Consider the following 6291-nt stretch of genomic DNA (forward strand, 5'->3'; position numbering starts at 1 on the left):
CTGGCGAGGATGTGGGGAAAAAGGGACACTAACCCACTGTTGGTGGGAATGCAAACTGGTAAAGCCACTATAGAAGTCAATCTGGAGATTCCTCAGAAACCTGAATATAGCAATAATGAAATGAGCCAGTCCCAAAGGGACAAATATATGTTCTCCCTGATGAGTGACAACTAACTGAGCACCTAAAAGGAAACCCGTAGAAGTGAAATGGACACTATGAGAAGCAATGACTTGATCAGCCCTTTTCCTGACTGTCAAGGAATAGTGTACTTTTTTTTTCCTTTTAGTATTTCCTTTTTCTGCTTAATTCCATTGGTTGAATTCTTTAATTAACAAACAATTATTCTTAGGTATTTAAAATTATTTGAATGATGATTCCTGTTAAAAATAAGAGTTGAAATAAGAGAGGGAGGAGATGTACAGTTTGGCACACGATCACTCAGACTTATCCCTAAGTGTAAAGCTAGAAATATGCCATGGATTTCAAATCACATTAATTTGGCAGATACGAATGCCACCCTACTATTTAAAATGATCAGTTTAAGTTCATAATTAATCAGAAAGATAGGACTAAGGGATCAAATGAATAAGACCAGTGTCTGCTAATAATAATTGATAGAATTAAAAGGAGAGAATGATCCAACATGGGAATCGAGATACACAGCAGACTCATAGTATGGCAAACGCCCTAAACAGCACTCTGTCCTCAGTATCAGCCCAAAGGCATTTGGATCTGGCTAAAAAGCCTATTAGAGTTTCTCAGGCATAGAAAGCCAAGACACTGTGGCAAAAAAATGACCTAAATGAAAGATCTCTGTGAATGAGATCCCAGTGGAAATAATGGGCTACCAAAGAAGGAGGTACATGGGCTGGCACCATGGCTCACTTGGTTAATCCTCTGCCTGTGGCACCAGCATCCCATACAGGTGCTGGGTTCTAGTCATGGTTGCTCCTCTTCCAGTCTAGCTCTCTGCTGTGGCCCAGGAGGCAGTGGAGGATGGCCCAAGTGCTTGGGCACCAGCATTCACATGTGATACCAGAAGGAAGCACCTGGCTCCTGGCTTTGGATCAGCATAACTCTGGCCATAGCAGCCATTTGGGGGTGAACCAGTGGAAGAAAGACCTTTCTCTCTGTCTCTCTCTCTCTTTCACTAACTCTATCTTTCAAATAAAATAAATAAATAAAAAATAAAAAGGAGCTACTTTTCTCTGAAGGGAGAAGAGAACTTTCACATTGATTATGGCCTTATCTAAATAAGGTCAGAGTTTGTGAACTCAAGAGGCTTCCATAGTCTTGGCATCTCATGACAAGAGTCTCAGGTGATTACTGACATCATAAATAAGAGTGTTAATTTTAAATCAACAACAGTAGTCACTATGCATTTACTCCCCATGTAGGGTCTCTGTCCTTAATCTATTGTACTATGAGAATTAACAGTAAAACTAGTACTCGAATAGTACTTTATACTTAGTGTGTCTGTGTGTGTGCAAGCGGTTGAAATCTTTACTTAGTAAAAAATTGATCCGTGTATAAAGATAATTAAATATGAATCTTATTGAACAATGGGATGGGAGAGGGAGAGGAGATGGGATGGTTTTGGGGTGGGAGGAAGGTTATGGGGGGGAAACTGCTATAAACCAGAAGTTGTACTTTCAAAATTTATATTTATTAAAAAGTTTCTTAAAAAATGAATACAAAAGTACCTAGAACCAGGGCTGAGCACATTCCAGGCAATTCATCACAGAAATTATTCTCTTTCCCCTCCTGTGTAAGAAATCAACCCACATCTTCATTTGGTCATTAGATAAGTATATAGTTCCATAAAAAATCTTGAAGCATGAAAATAATTTTTAAATTTTTTACAACATACATATGACTGAATTTTCAGTGGTTTGTAGTGGTAAGATATAGCCACACTATCCCAAGTTTCTAATTCAAGTCACTGAATAAATGTTCTAATGAATGAATGGAATTCATTTAATAGCAATATTATCAGTATAGAACATTTTTAAGCAGTATTTGAGACAGTGATAAAAAGCTCTGTTTCTGAAAGCTGTGATAGCTCATGTTATGAAGCACCTAAAACGTTGTGTTAGGATGGATGTAGAAAGGAAAATGAAGGAATAAAGAAGAGAAGTTTTACCTTACTGTCATTTTCCAATATTTTAAGAGTTGACACATAGAACAGAATGAAGAACCATTCTCCGTTGAGCCAGAGGTAGTAATTAGCACTGAGCAAAAGAGTTATAAAGAAGCAGGCTCTGGACCAAAAAGATGGAAATGCTGCCAGGTATAGATTTTTATGGTTTGCAAGTATTATTCTACACACTCAATGTGCAGTTGCTCGTTTCATTAATGACATTAATATATAGTAGGTGGTAAACCCATTTTTCATATGGAGAAACAACATTTTCAAATTATCAAGAGATTAATGTAAGATCACACAACTTCTGAGATGTGGGTCCGGGATTTCACTAAGATGTTTTGACTGCAAACCTGAAAAATACTCCTGAACACCTTGGGGTGCTGGCTGTCATCACAAGGACAGCTATCAAACCACCTGATAATGAAGTAGCCCATCCCTGACTTGCCCTCTTCCAGAGTTAACGCTTGTATTTCTGTGGCTGATTTTGTTCAGACCCTTTGTTGCTGTATGTGCGAAGCATTATAGAATGGGGATGGAATTCTGCTCTGAGATGGCACTTATGTAGGAGGAGGCTATGGCCATAATACAGCTGTTGGTTTTATTTTCAAGATGTCTAGTTTTTTTTTATGAAATCTTGGGGGAAAACTTGAATTTTAAACATAGCTGCCAAGTGCTTGCTAGGGGCCTCAGCTTCTTAAATCTACTTCAATATAGTAGCCTCAGCTTCCTGAATCTACATTACCACGGATTCCTATATCCAGACAGAAAGGAGGCTTTAGGGTTAAAAAAAAGATCCTGATAATCAAACATTGAAATTAGTAGTAATAACTCACAATTCAAGCTTGCTGTCATTTGTTCCTCCCACCGATGCAATGATTTAAAGTACTATGAACCCAATTTACTCATAAGGAAACAGATTCAGTGGAGTAAGTGACTTGGCTTAGGTTCTTTGGTTAATAGGAATATAACCAAACCCACTATTTTTTTTTTACTAATGTCTTTAAAATTTTCTCACCACCATCTGAGCCTACTCATCTTCATTCCTTACCTACACTTCTGCATATGGTCCTTTTGCTTCCTTTCTTGCCTAACTTTAGCACCTTGCTCACCCACAACCATAACAATATGAAGTGAATGAAATTGTTTCTCTAAGACTTAAATCCCTGGGGAATGTCTTCTGGCACTGAAAGCAACATCCAGACACAGCTGTATGGTCCTAGATCACTTGATTCCCCCTTGGTTGAGTCCCATGTCAGACAGCCTCATCTTAACAATGTACTTTGTACATGTTTCTTCTTCCTGCTTTGTCCTTCAATCTTCTGGTGCAGTCATCCTGAGAGGTCTACAAGGTGATCTAGGGCTTAGAATAATAAATGATTACATTATAGGGTGAGATCTGGGTTCCTGACTCTTTGCAGCTGCACGAACTTGGGCAATTCCTTTCTCCTTTTCTGTAAAATAGTGGTAATAATAATAATAATAAATCACCCATGAGTATTGTTTGTCCTTGCAAGATAATAAAAATATCCCCTGGTTTCCCAAATAACAATGGCACATGTGGTGGTGCTAATTATCTGCCCAGTGCCTTGAAATTTTGCACTTTAGTGAATAATATCTTCATTGATGTTCATGTAAACTGTGTTTCTAGAATATATTTCTGGAAATTTTTCTTTATTTTTGAAAGTATGTGGCCATACATAGCTTTCAAGAGTTTTCCTTTTTCTCTTACAGACAAAGTGCATCAAATCTGGCACTAAGATACACAGCTCTCTGTGCCAACATGGATAGTAAGGTAATGGAAGAGATTGGAGATTAAAAAAAAACTGTCTGCTACCTGTTACAGTTTGCTTCCACAAGATTATGACCTGTATAGATGTTGGCCCCTCACAGGTAGGTAGGTGTGTGAATAAAGAGGAATCAGGATCTTGCAGTGACTTTTTCTGGTACAAATTACTGCACTAGACTTTGACTAGTACTTAGCTTACTGCAGTTGATATTTATCATTGCAACAGTGAGAACAGGCTAATTTTACAAGAAACTGACAAGCCATTAACTCATATTAGAGAAGGAGGAAATTGAGGTACTGAGATGCAAATTTGCTCAAATCAAAGAAAATAATTAATGGTGTGAGATCTATACCCAGTCTGATTCCTCTTTAGTCTACACATAGGATCACACTTTTTGACAGTTTTCAAAAATAGTTCATGTAAAATGTACATTATAGAGAAAACCAATGAATTTCAAAAACATTTGCACCAAAATAAATGTATCTTTAATCCAATTTCCCATGAACATTTATTTTTAAGTCCCTTAGATATTAATGTGGTGCTCCACAGCTTATTAACCATTTTGATCTACATTCATTTTATGGAAACCAAGGCAGAGAAGGATGCTGACTGAGAAATGATGGGTTCCAGAGGAAGAGATACCAGCAGCACAAGCACTGTGGCCACGTGAGAAGAGAGGGTTGATAAGGATCCCATTTCTCATTCCTCCCACCTGTTGCCACCTCTCCTCAGAATTGGAGTAACAGGTATGTTTTATGAGGTTTAGAGATAAGAGGCAAGGAAAATGGGAAAAGAGATTTGAAAGCAACCACTATCTTTTGAATCTTTAGGAAATTTCTCACTTTTATGAGTTAAGGTTGCCTTTTATAAAAGGCTCAAATTATTTTCTACTTTTTGAACAATTCATTTCCTTTCATGATTGAGGGTACTGCACATGTAAATCATAATCTTACAATAAACCTCTTGGGCTTCTTTTCCAGGACTTTTGATTCTTGAACTTCTCATTTCTGTGCACATGCAGATTATCAGAGAGACAGGGCATGCATGGAGGTTGATGGGACACTAACACTCATCTGGTACTTTCCATATCTCCAGTAGGAAGACTTCACCCAGAGGGAGTTCAGGCCTGCATAATGGTATCAGAGCATGAGGTGTCCAGACCCTCCCACTACATCTGCAGTAAACATTGCTGTTCTTTTTTCCTCTGATCCCTCAGCAACAAGGGACAGAACAACACTCTTGTGGGGATAATGAAGACTGGATGTTTTTAGGTGTTAATGGGTGGCCAGTCTTGAATGGTCAGAAGCATTGGGGCATTTCAGGGACTTACAATGGCCAAAGCAGAAGATCCATTTGGAATTCTTTCAAAGGAGATCTGCAGGAGAGGTTACAGGGTAGTTACCATGATTAGGAAAAAGACTCAAAGTAAATGGACAACTGACAAAAGACATGATGTAATACCACCACAACCCCCTCCCACTGCTAAAAACTTACGGGAGATTGAAGAAACCTCCCAGAAAAAGCCTTAATATTGATGTGTGTTTATATACAGCTGTGGGTGTGTGGTGTAATGAGAAGATGAAAAGGTCATGCCAAGATGGCCACTGAGGTGAGAAGGTCATGCCAAGATGGTCACTGACAACAGAAACTGCCTGGCAACAGGCTGTGACTGGATGGCTTCAGAAACCACATGACAACAGAGCCTGACTCATAACAGGCTGTAATTGGATGGTTTCAGAAACTGCCAGGCAACAAAGCCTGACTGGCAACAGGCTGTGATTGGATGGCTTTGGAAACTGCCTGTTAACAGGCAGTGATTGGTAGGGGCATAGACCGCCCCTTGACCGGATTGGCTGTCTTGGCTATATAAGCAACTGTAGCAACTGAAATAAATGAGTCTGCAGGCTGCTTGCCTCTGGCCCACTTTCACCCGACTCCCGGGGTCTGTGTGGTGACTCTGTGCCTCTTGCTCCCACCACACTCCTCCTCTCAGAATGAATCCTCTCAGAAGAAATCAACATCAACATCTGGCACCCAACATGGGGCTTGAACCCAGAACCCTGAGATTAAGAGTCTCATGCTCTACTGACTGAGCTAGCTGGGTGAACCAAAAGTAAAAGGAGGAGCCGAGAAGTGCTGTGTGCTTCTGGGTGGTGTGTGCTAACCTGGGGTCACTTAGACCAAGGACAAGTACAAGGAAAGGGGCATAGGAGGGGCTTCTGTGCTCACCCTCACAGAAGCGAACAGCACACAAAACATCAAGGAGCCTTCTTGCCGAAATCCAAGGGGGATCTTGCCGAGTCTGACACGCTGTCTCTCTGTCACGTTGTGCACCAGATGTTGCTCACCCTCACAGA

At 39.9% G+C, this 6291-nt stretch overlaps 1 long non-coding RNA gene and 1 other non-coding gene across 3 annotated transcripts in view; both read right to left on the bottom strand.

Moving 5' to 3' along the window:
- LOC103345518 (LINE-1 retrotransposable element ORF1 protein) overlaps positions 1–6291 on the bottom strand; it is a 73905-nt gene that overhangs the window by 17988 nt on the left and 49626 nt on the right. The window lies entirely within an intron of this gene.
- Positions 5966–6038, bottom strand: TRNAK-CUU (transfer RNA lysine (anticodon CUU)). The gene has a single exon. It is a non-coding gene; the product is annotated as a tRNA-Lys (tRNA).

This window comes from Oryctolagus cuniculus, chromosome 21 (genome assembly GCF_964237555.1).
Source record: "Oryctolagus cuniculus chromosome 21, mOryCun1.1, whole genome shotgun sequence".
Taxonomy (NCBI): Eukaryota; Metazoa; Chordata; class Mammalia; order Lagomorpha; family Leporidae; genus Oryctolagus; species Oryctolagus cuniculus.